Raw genomic sequence first — 12,173 nt, forward strand, 5'->3', positions numbered from 1 at the left:
CTTAAAAGGAACGTAAGGGAATTGGAAGGAATTTTAGACGAGCATTTATGTAGAATCGAATTGGGATGGTTAAATGGGAAAATGGAAAGGTGAATGTTTGGTGAGTTGCCTTTCCTTGGCTTCTCTTAATTCCTGCTGAGAAAGAAAGTGTGAGGTTGGGTCTTCTTCTCCCAGGACACTGTAGGCTTTTGTAAGCACTGACTGGTAGAATTCATAAGGTTGAAGATAAGTGAATTTAAGTAGGAGTTTATAATGTACTGGTTACTCATTTAAGGAATATTTGGGGAATACCTATACTTTGTGGATTAATGGGATGCATCTATACTTTTTAATGGTAGAAGTTAGTTATAAAACTATCTAGTTAGGTGTAAAGGCTTAGAGACCTTCTAGCCAAGTGAGTTCCCTATTAGGTGACAGCCCCTGCTAGGCCAAGAAAACCAACTTACTTTTCAATATGGAATCAGGGATTTAATGCCTCCCAAATATTAGTGTGGTGCATGTGGTAGCTCCTTTTTGGCATTCTTTGCTGGTCATTAGCAGAGTTTGATGTTGAGTCAGACCTGTATTTTGTGTGAGTTTGACACTTTGGTCTTTTGCGTCCATGTACCTGCTCATCTCAGCACTGGTCCTTTTGCAAGCTGTTTCCTTTTTCTCTCCTTGATAAAATGGGTACAGAGACTCTCAACAAATACAGGTGGGGAGACTTGGCCTGATTCTTCTAACTTTGTAATGTCATATCATCTTCTAGAATCTTGAAGAAGTATAAACTTCTTTCTGAATAAAAGAATTAGAAGAATTGACAAACACATTAGGATACCCAAGAGCCCCACAGAGACTGTACTGAAATCTCAGTGCCTTTACGTAGGCTTTTGATGAGGGCTGATTGGAAAGAGAGGAAAATTGTTTTTGGAAACTAGAGGAATGGAGATTCTTGCCAAGTAGTTGTAGGAAATTCAGCAACATCATCACCTGTGGTAATCTGGAAAATGGATCTCAACCAATTGGATTGTCTAGTTAAGGAGTTTCTCTGGCAGGGTGTCGAAGGTACCTTCTAGATTTTTCTTCCTGCTTATAGAAAAACACAAGAGGAGAGAACCAAGCCTAAGAGAAATTGTAATACCTGAAACAGTTAGGACTTGTGGGGTTTGAAAATTTCTAGTCTCTTTAGATGGGAAATAATGCTAAAAATGGAGAAATTGGTTTTTGGACAAAGGTCAAAGCTAGGGTAGTCTCTGGAATACATAACATAAGGTTAAAGTTGAGGGTATGACTAAAAGATTCTTTATGGAGAGGTCAGAGAATGATTTTGTGAGACAAAATGCTCTGTAAGGAATTATGGGTAAATGACCTTATAAGTGATCCCAAGCCAGCACCATTTAACCAAATCACTCCTTAACTTCAAATCTAACAGAAACCATGAGAGATAAAAAATATTTATTGTTATTACATTTTGGTTTAATTTGCTGTGCAGCAATAGATAAAACAAATACTCTTAAGTTACCAGTGACCTTTATTGCAAAATCAATGAGGAGATGTCTGGCCTCATAGCAGACTTAACTGAGATGAATAAGTTTTCTTCCTGATTCCATGTGTGGAAATGCGGAAAAAAATTTTAAAAAAGGATGTCATATAACAGAGAAAAAACACAATCCCTATACAATGGAAAGCTAGAGAAAAATCCCTTTAGTTATACTGGCAAGGGAAACTGCATGCACTAATGTGGCCCGCTGAGGTTTCTCATTAGATGTCAGCTCATGTGGAGGATGAGGCTGAGCATTCATACTGGAAGCCAGTCCACCTGTTCAAGCACAACAGCCTGTAAGTGTGTGCTCTCTTCACAGAATATTATGTCCTATTTGCCAGCTTTGAAAGGCAACCTAGAAACTTGTTGAACACCCGAGATTGTTTCATCCACCCACTATTGTCCCTTCTTTTTTTAAAGGAGAGGACTTTTAAAACAAAGCAAATTGAGTGAGGAATGCAGAGGCCATTTTCTCCAGGTGACAAAGCTCACTTTCAGGTGGTCTACCCATCTGTCCATGGACTGATCAATTAGTCCATCAATCTAGGCATCCACCTCAGTTGTCCAGGGAAAGATGATCGTTATGAGGAATATGTATTATTTATTTATTTAAATTGAAAAGTAGCAGTCATTCCTCTCTTGTCACCACGATGCTTCTGCTGCTCTGTCACTCTCTTTGAAAGGCAGCATGATGTGGTCTTGCTCAGGTCCTGCAGGGGTGAGGAAATGGGTACCCATTGGAGGGATGGGCTAGCTGCAAAATAAAGCCATGAAAGTAGTATCATAAAATAAATATAAAGGACCAGAAATATATTTTAAAGAGCGGGGGCAGTGACAGGTTAAGCCAACCACAGGGGTACAGCTGTTAACAAAGAAAGAGCCAGTGTTTGCTTTATTTAAAGCGGTACAGATCGAAAGGGATTAGGAGAAGCATTTTTAGGAAAAATAGGATGGGGTGGGGGTAGGCAGGCTCTTTGGCTCATAACCGGTTACTCCCATCTCCGGGACTGTGCTTGAACTTGAGCAATGAGCTAGAACACAGCGCCAATGTGAATTGGACATTCTTGATTCTGCCTGGGAGTTCCCCAAACTGGGCTTCCCTGGCTAATGGCTGGAAGGTCATTCAGGTCACACACAGCTCATAGATGGCTTCCTGCAATGTGGTTCTGGTAATAGAACATCTCGGACAACTTTTTAATATGGAAACTTGGATAATTATCTTTCCTATCTTTTGATATGGTGAATATCAAATACTTTACAAATAATCACTAATTTCCTTTTCCCATTATTCTCATTTTTTCCTTTGGTGCAATACCTATAAACTGTACACTTAGATATTCAAACTGAATGAGCTGTAGAGGTTAAATGAAATTTACCTAATAAAGACAACTCACCTGTGGTAGCTGAAACCCTTGTCTGGCTCTAGAAATGGCAAGGTTACTGTCAGTCAACCATGCCCTAACCTTTTGTGATTGAATGCTTTAGTTGCTTCTCTTTCCACATCAGTGGTGCTGATTGGTCCACTGACCTTTAAGAAAGTGAAAACATCGAGGATCATTGCATTTGTTGTCTTTCTTCTTACCTATTTGAACATTTATCAAAATGGACCCCAGTTCATTTTCCATGAGGTATCAACAGGTGCATGTATGTTTTTATTGATGTGTATTGGGGTGAGTATGGATTCCTAGGGAGGACTCCATAGAGAAAAGAAAACCCAAACCCAAACCAAAATACCTTATGGAGGAAGATTTTAATATTTCAGTTCTCCTTATCAATAGCTACGATGGACTCCTCTTTCTTTGATTGGATTTTAAAATATTAAGATTTCCTGGATGCCACTCTTAACCCACTTTTTACTCCCTGATCTGAGTAAATTTCTCAGCTGCACATGGTTTCACCACCTCTGCTCATGGAACACCAACCTGTTCTGTCTATACGTTACTGGTTCCCTGTTCACCCATCTTTCCTACCTGGCTACTGCTCATGATGTGGAGTGACAGGTAGTCAAGAAAGATGGAGACCGATTAATTCTCTACTGCAACTGGATCACAAATGGGAACTCATAAAGTTACCTTTCATTTTCAAAAATGAAAATAAATTTGAGGAAAAAAATGATATTGCTGAATTTTGTACCAATCTTTATCAGGGTTAAGCTTTAGGTTTCACTCTTGCCTATTTTGTATTTTCTCAGCTTAATGACTAGTATATATTTATAGTATAAGACAACCATGTACCTGTCAAGTGTGGAGGAAGAAGAATTTAATGAAAGGATTTTGCATGAAGAAAAGCAATTTTGAAAACTCAGTTGGTTGTCTTCTTTCTTCACTTGATCTCTCTCTCCCAGGTCTTTTTGCAGATAGCTAGGTTTGAATTTGTTTGTCTTTTCACCCAAGTTCAACTTGGAATTCATGAAACAATCCGTTCTGTATTTCCAGGGAGGGTAAAAGCAGTTCAGAAATGTCTGCTTCTTCTTAATCAACTAGTATTAAAATTTTTCATAAAATATTTCAGAAAAAAATTGCATCTGGAAACATTTTTCAAAAATGTATCATAAGTTGGCTGAAAGTTATATCTGCTTAAAATTATATAATATTCTTCTCCTTTTCCTAAAACTCTAGCCCCCCACCTCCATTCCTTTGAATGCTTGTGACTGAAATGAATAGTCACAGCCGGTGAACTTTCTTGTCTGCATTTTGACTTTGCTTTTTAAATCTGCAGTCAATCAGAGAAAAACTTTCTTCATTTCTCAGCTCCTATCAGTTCCTGAAAGCCCTCTCACAAACATATCCTCGGGACTTAGAGATTTACTGTGCATTATTCTAGTTTGAAAGCTGCTATACTTTAGTTGCATTCACAAATAACGTTTCCCGAAGACCGGAGCTCGGATCCCCTCACTTCACCCCTCTTATTTCATTAGTACACATGTTGACTCTTCCTTGTGTTAGCCACAGGGATAGGTGCTTAGAATACAAAGATGCATAAGTCATGGTCTCTGTCCTTAAGACGGCCTCATCATCCAGCAGGGGAGACAGGTGCAAAGACAGGAAATTATATTACAGAATGATAAGTACCATAGGAAAGGAAGGCTCAAGGGACAGAGCTCCAAGGAAGAGAAATTAATTCTGCTTTGGGAGTAAGCAGAGTCTCTTCCTTAAGGAAGACAGCATTCGAATGAGTCCTTGAACGATGAGTGGATTAAGGAACTTCCGGTTGTGAGTTGTGTTCCAAATAATGTGTAGACCGAGAGGAGAACTCCCCTCAGTGGGAGACACAAATGATCCTGGGTTTGACTGCAATGTGTGCTCTGAGGCACTTCCTCTGCGGAGCTGATTCTTAAAGTCACATTAACTTGCAATTCCTGGCTCAAGATGGCTCTAGATCTGCACTGCTGGTTTCCCTTTCCCTACTCTCCACACATGGGCTTTGTTCTTTAATCATCATTCCCTTAATGTTTTTTTTTTCTTTCTTTCTTTTTTATAAGGTTGTTGTGATAGGCAGAGTAATAACACCCCTGGCCAAGATGTGTACATCCTAATCCCCCAATCCTGTAAATATGTTACTTTTCACAGAAAAGGGGCTTTAAAATAGATGGAATTGATTACTGCTAATTATCTGACCCTAGATTTTATGGGTGGATTCAGTGTCATCACAGGGTTCTTAAGTGTGGAAGAGGGAGACAGGCTTGTCAGTATAATATGATGCGAGAGTGAGTCAGCCAGCTATTACTGGCCTTGAAGGAAGGGGCCAGAAGTCAAACATTTGTGGTGATCTCTAAAAGTTGAAAAGGGAAATGGGGTTTATTGAGGGCCTCCAGAAAGAACAGAGTCTTGCCAACACCTTGATTTTAGCTGGGTCAGACCTAGTTTAGCTTTTTGGCCTCCAAGAATGAGAACAATACATTTGTGTGGTCTTAAGCCATCCAGTTTGTGGTCTGTGTTACAGCAGCAAGGAGACGGATGCAGCTGTTAAAGTCTATCCTCAGCCACAGATTCCCATCTCTATCCTGTGGTTTCAAGGAGCTCACCTGCTACTTGAGAGCTTTGAAGGTCCACTAAGGCCTTCCATTTGTTAGTCCAGTTGTGTGTGTTTCTTTGTTAACTAAGGGATCTGCTTATTTCCATTCAGTGCTATTTCAAAATAAAACATTATCCCACATTCCACACTTACATATATATTTTTATAATTCTTTCCAAGTTTGACATCATGCCCAAATCTCTAATTCTCATATATCTTGGTCCTGGCCAATCTCTCTTCTCCCTTAAATACACTAGGTCTTCCTACTACCTGTCTAATCTCCTTTTTCTTAAATTCTATTAACTGATTAAGAATTCTATTAATTGATCATGCACACTTCCAAAGTGACTATGGGACATGGCTTTCTGTTTGCGTATATTTGTCCAGGTTACTATTCTCTTAGGCAGTTCTCATAGCTCCTCAAACTCTGCCCAGCATGTTGTGGTAGACCAAGGCTTGGTAGTAGGGATTGGTGACCATTAGGAGATGAAGTATTCTTAAGGAACAGCTATGGGGAACAAGTAATTAAAAGTTCAAATGATAGGAAGCTGAAGGAGAAAAATAATTGTCTGGGGCATTTTTTTAAGACCATAGACTTGACATTTCTAGAATCTCAACAGGTTTATTGATGAGTCATTTTGGGTGAACTAACGGGTCGTTGGCTCTGCAAAGCTCTTAGAAATAATGTGCCCTCCCCAAATTGCACTTTCTTTGTACTCTTCTACCCAGTGGGCCATGTTACTCCAAGTTATGACTTAAGCAGGGAATAACTTCAGAGAATGTCCTGGAAGGAGAAATACAGAATCTGAGTCAGAGCAGGCCTCAGAGGCAATGTTCACTGACATGTTAACTTATTGCAGTTAGTTATTGGAATCTAAACTACAAATTTGTCTTTCCTATCCTTATCTTACAACATCATGTTCTGTTAATTTCAGTATTTGATTTATCTGAGCTTTATCTTTTTATTTCAGCCTTGGGAAAATATCTTGTGTCCTAAAAAGTGATTTTTGAGGGTGGGAACTACCTGGAGTTGGTCTCTATTAAAATATCAATGCATAGTACCAAGAATTTTTTGTAAGTGTGATAATGGTGGTTTTTGAAAAGTCAGTTCTATATTTGAAAAGCATGAATAACATACTCTGAGGAGAAATATTGATTTCCTGGCTGTGGTAGGACTTGAACACCTGTGGCTGGGGCAGCTACTGGACTATTGTAACAGAAGAAAGAAGCCAGTTCAAAAGAAGTATGGCATCGAGGGTGGACCAGAAGGACAGTAGAGACAGAACAGGGTTTCCACACCCTGAGATTCACAAGGAAATATCAAGGATGTTTTAACAACAGACAGTTAATATTAAGAGATATGGAGGCATGGGAAAAATGGAGGAACTGTGATTGGGCAAAGGGGAGGGAGGGGAAGAGTGCAATAGGTCAGGAAAGATGGTACACTGAGATGGACATCATTACCCTAGGTACATGTATGACTGCACATATGGAATGATGCTGCATCGTGTATAACCACTGAAATGAGAAGTTGTGCTGCAATTATGCACAATGAATCGAAATGCATTCTGCTGTCGTAGATACTTGATTAAAATAAATTAATTAATTAAGAAAGAGAGATAATCCCAATTTTAGGTAAATTGAATCAATAGCAGGGAAGAAAAGAACAAAGCATTTTCTAGAATGCTGTATATTATAGGATGAAAAAAGAAGAGAGTGTCAAGGTAAGGATTAAACCATTTTGGGAACTGAAAAGGGGTGATCAGATGCTCAAATAGTACTATGAGTACAAGTTAGCAAAGTCAGTCTTATCCTAAAACTTAGATCTGGGGATAGTATTGAGGTATGTGTGTTAGGCATTGGTCTACAGTATAGCATTGATTCTCAAAACAACCTTAGGATGTGGATGCTATTATGTCATCTACATTTTATAGCTGGGAATATTGAAGCATGACTCTTGCCAAAGGGATCAATGTTTGTAAGGAGTGAATCTGGGTTTTGAACCCAGGTCACCCAGCTCTAAGGTCAGTAAGCTCTAAGGTCAGGCCACCATACTGAACAATGAGGAGTGGTGATGATTTGTTCTGAGAATGGATGGATTCATGGAAGTCCAAGGCTTCCTCTTGCATGTCAGCAATGTGATGGAAACTGAGGATTAATCCTTGTTTCATTGTAGCAAGATAGCAGCAACAAAAAAGAAAACAAAATAAATGGTACATCAGGATTTGTAATTACAAATTCACATTCATCAGTCTTGTCTTATCTGAATGAGGAGCAGGGACTAGGGCCAGGCACACTTGAGGAGCCCCTGGAAGGAGCTCCTCATCATTGTCCAGGGGTCTGAACAATCCCCAGGATCCTCTGTTCGTGGGTAGAGCGTGAGGAGAGAGGAGATGGGAGCTGGGAGCAGGACTTCAGAACCAGAGGTTCTCAGGTGTTGGTAACATGCTGTGAACAGAGGGCTGAGGTCACACCTAACTGAGAGCCAGGACCAAGCTGTAGAAAGTAGCAATAACTACCATATGTAATTTTGATCATTTCAAAGCTTCCTAATAATGAAGGTAAGCTTGTGTGTCGTACACTGCAAATCTGCCCACCATAGGCAATTTTGGAGCTGCTGAGCCGCAGGACCCAGAGGTTACCATCCCTATAGAACCTGAATCCCCCTGGAGTTGTGCACAGGTGGCTCGGTGGACCAGAGGGCGGGGTGGTGAGGAGCCTGCAGAGTTTGCAGCGACTGCAGTTCCACTTCCTGACTTTGGGAGAGAGTTTTCGTGTCCTCCTCGAGCTCTGTGTATCTCAGCGCTCTCTTGAGTTGATAAGCACTTTCCAATCAGCCATTTTCATTATCTCCTGCCTGCTTTAACTTCAGATGTATTCACATTCATCAGTCTTGTCTTATCTGAATGAGGAGCAGGGACTAGGACCAGGCACAATGGAAGAGGTAATATTCAAAGGCTTTAATTATATCCACACTTGAGGAGCCCCTGGAAGGAACACTTAGCAAGTTACAGAGGATCAGTGCCAGAGCTGTCATGCACCTGTTTCTCACTCACTGATGAGGGGCTGGTTGCATCACAGGATGCCTTTCGGGAGTCCTTCAGATATTCTCCGGGTAGCATCCTAGTTCTGACTTTCTGAAAGAGTTTCTCTAACCTGATTACTTTAATCAGATAGGTAGAAGGGATAAGTACTGTCAGTTTGATGAAATAAGCATTTGCTGAGCACCTTCTGGGTGCTCAGATTCTGTTTGCAGTGTTGGGGGTGAGAGGAAAATGATCTTAGTTGTTAGGGGCTCAGAGTGAAGAACCCAGGAGGTATTCATAAGCAAATCAGCTTGAAAGGGGCTATAGAGGGGGTACTTTAGGAAAACAAAGGAAGAGGTGGTCAATAGGACTTTAGGAAGCACCCACAGGCCTTATAGAAACTAGGTTCCTCTTGTCCCAGCCTCCTGTCTAGATCTGATGCGTTTCTTTAGCAAAGGTCCTCCACCTTGGCTGACCTTAGCATCATCTGGGAAGCTTTGAAAAAAATCTCAGCACCTAGGCTGGATTCCAGACTGACTAACACTCCTCAGGAGTAGGATTCAGGATTCAGTATTTTAAAAAGTTCTTCCTGTGATTCGAATATACAACTGCATTTAAAAACCACTGTCCTAAAATAAGAATTCGGTAATTCAAATGTAAGAGTTAGAAAGGGGAACATTGCTACAGTTTGGAGACTGTTACTCTATTCTGAATGAGAGGGTTGGTGGGAAACTGGAAAGAATATTGTTCAACAGAGAGCAGTGATTCTACCTGGCCAGGTTCAGCTGCAAGAGCACCACAGAATTTTACTAATACAGTAAATCCCGAAAAATAACATGAGGAGCAAGGTGTGGAATGTGAGCTGGGAATCCACTTGAATGTAGTGATCCATGTATAAGTTTTATACCTTTTTCTCCTAGAAAAGCCTTGGGAAACCTTGCATCCTAAAGCATATTTTAAAGCAGAGATGTTCCTCTGAGAAGGCAAAGAGAAAGGGCATACATTCAGGCATCAGACTTGAAATGATGAAAATTTTGTTTGTGAATTGTACATTCTACAAACCCATTTAGGAGTTTCTAATTCTTTGATTTTTAACATATGAATTCAGTGAAAATGGGCCATTCAGGCTCACATATGCATGATTCTTTAGTTGAACAATAATGATGGTAATGTTGGTTAGATTATATTTAAGCATGCCTACCTATACCAGCATTTAATATGTATTATTTTATTTAAATGACAGGTTTATAAAGAGGTAACTATGATTATTCCTATTATCCAGATGAGACCTAGAGGCACAGGGAATTTGAATGAATTTTCTGGAGGCTCACCTAGCAGAAGCTGGGATAAAAGTTCCGTTAGTCTGACTCACCTGTTCCCTATGCTGCCTCTGTCTGTGGTGTAAGGGAGAGGCATAGTTGGAAGAAAACTTGTCTAGGAACAAGAAGATAAGAATTCTATGCCTGAGTGAGCTGCTGTGGGATTTTGTGTTAGTTATTCACCTTCTCTGACTTAAGCAATTTTTAAAAGAGACTAGACATGAGATGATGGTGCACTTTTCTTTCTGATAATGACTTGTAACCAGAGTGCACTTTTGAAATAACTTTAGAATCTCAAAGATATAAATATATCATTTCCCATAAGAAAGCGCATAGGATTTACTTTGCTTTTTTGTGAAAATGTTATATAAAAGACAACTTTTTTTCTTTTATCAGAAAATACCACCTTTCTTCCCCCATCCTCTTTGTACTTGAGGAAAACTCATATGGAAGGTGCAGCTGGACCTGTTTATTTTTTTTTCAAACGCCATCCTGTATCCTTCGGGTGGGTGCCCCATCTGGCTCCCTGATCCTTTGTGATCTAGATGGATCTTTTCAGCTCTTAATCTGAAGCAGGATGGTTCTGAGACAAGCTGCTTAGTCCCCTTGGGAAATTAATCAGGCAGAGGAGGCAGTTCTGAGTCTCCAACAGGTACATTACCAGGAGTTCTGAAGCTTGTGTAGCTTGACAGGAAATTGCCTGGGGGAGTCTAAGAAACCCAGACAGGCTGGGTTCAGGCAGGCACTGAAGTTTGGAGCTGCTTAGACTGCTTTATATGTCGTTAGGACGTAGAAAAACTTCAACCACAGGAGATGCAATCCCTTTGGTTCATGATATCGATCATCCTGCAGATAACAAAGTAGTTGGGCACAGGAGGGTCCTGAGTTTGGTCCTATGCTCTTGTGGAGTCCTTCATGTTCTTTGTGCCACCTTCTCCCCCAGCTAAAGAAGATGGGTTTCATGGCTATGGGTCTAAAACTGGAATGGAACCATGGCCCTTGAAGCCCATGATTATCTCAAGATGGTGTGGGGAGAACAGTGAGCACTGTCCTGGAGGTGAGTAGAGCAGGGACAGAAGAGAAACAGTGCTGGCCCTTCCTTCCCTCCATGGAGCTCCAGGTCACTGTCACCGCACCTTCAGTGCCTTACCATCTCTCACCCTGACCAGTGTCACAGACTCCTGACTGTCCAGTGAGCACTTCTTGGGCCTTTCTTGCCCCAGAACAATGACCCACCATGCCACAGCTGTCTTGCCAAACTTCGGGCTGATTACCAGCAGCTCCCATGGGCTGTGGGATAAAATATAAACTCCTCAGTGTGGAATCAAGTCCTTTAGCCTCTGACTTTAATATTCTCTACCCCTGAGTGGGGAAGGCAGGGTCTTGTGATGTCTAGTCTCCCCTCAGGCCTGACCATGGATCTGGGAAAGACAAAGGCAGGGAAGCTGAGCCACAGAGGAGACCCATGAACTCTTCTCTCCAGTCTGCCTGCCTGCATCCACAGAGACTCTTGATGGAGGGCCTCCAGCCTCTGATCTTAAGGCAGTGGACTTCCTTAAAATCCTCAGATTCTAGACTGCTTTCCCATTACGTAGTCTGAATACCCCACAGACAAGAAGATTTTGTCAAATCTGACCTTCCACAATTTCTTTATACAACAAAAAAACAATAGAAATATTGACTAGGAATATTCAAACGACTGTATAAGGAAAGTCTGAAACAATTCTCATCAGTGGGTTTTAGTGATGTGTCTGCTCGTCACATATCTTGCTTAAATTAATATGGAGCAAGAATGAAACTCAGATTCTGCATTAGCTATTCTTTACTCTGCTGGCTGCTGCCCCCAGCCCCGGTCAGAGGGAGAATTACAGTGAGGCTCACGGAGCTGAAGATTCAGGGGCTCTCATGTGACTGGTCCTTTCCTGTCCCTTCAAGGAGGCCTGCATGGCATTACATGGTGACATGTGCTTAGGAAGATAGCAGGAGTAAGACACTCTAACTGCAGTTAGGAATTGTCCCTGTCCACCCTGATTCCCTTCTGTTCCACTTCCTGCCATGCCAGGCAATGCTTGGGTGGGCATTTTGGGGATGCCACTGATTGGGAACTGACTGGAGGGGGCATTTAAGCGGCCTAAATGTGTGTACTTCACAGTTGGCCTGTGCACACTTAGGTTATTGTGTGTGGTCTCTTTCTTAAAGAGGACCCAGAGCCAGAATCTTTTGGGGTGGGGTTAGAGAAGGCCAGCTTCAGGAGGCCTGAAGGATTTAGGCTTCAGTCGTGTGTGTTTGTGC

The 12,173-nt window shown here is 41.2% G+C and overlaps 1 long non-coding RNA gene across 4 annotated transcripts in view; it reads left to right on the forward strand.

Moving 5' to 3' along the window:
* The window catches only part of LOC110598845 (uncharacterized), a 241,725-nt gene that overhangs the window by 114,952 nt on the left and 114,600 nt on the right, over positions 1-12,173 (forward strand). The window lies entirely within an intron of this gene.

Source organism: Ictidomys tridecemlineatus, chromosome 2 (assembly GCF_052094955.1).
Source record: "Ictidomys tridecemlineatus isolate mIctTri1 chromosome 2, mIctTri1.hap1, whole genome shotgun sequence".
NCBI classification, from domain to species: domain Eukaryota; kingdom Metazoa; phylum Chordata; class Mammalia; order Rodentia; family Sciuridae; genus Ictidomys; species Ictidomys tridecemlineatus.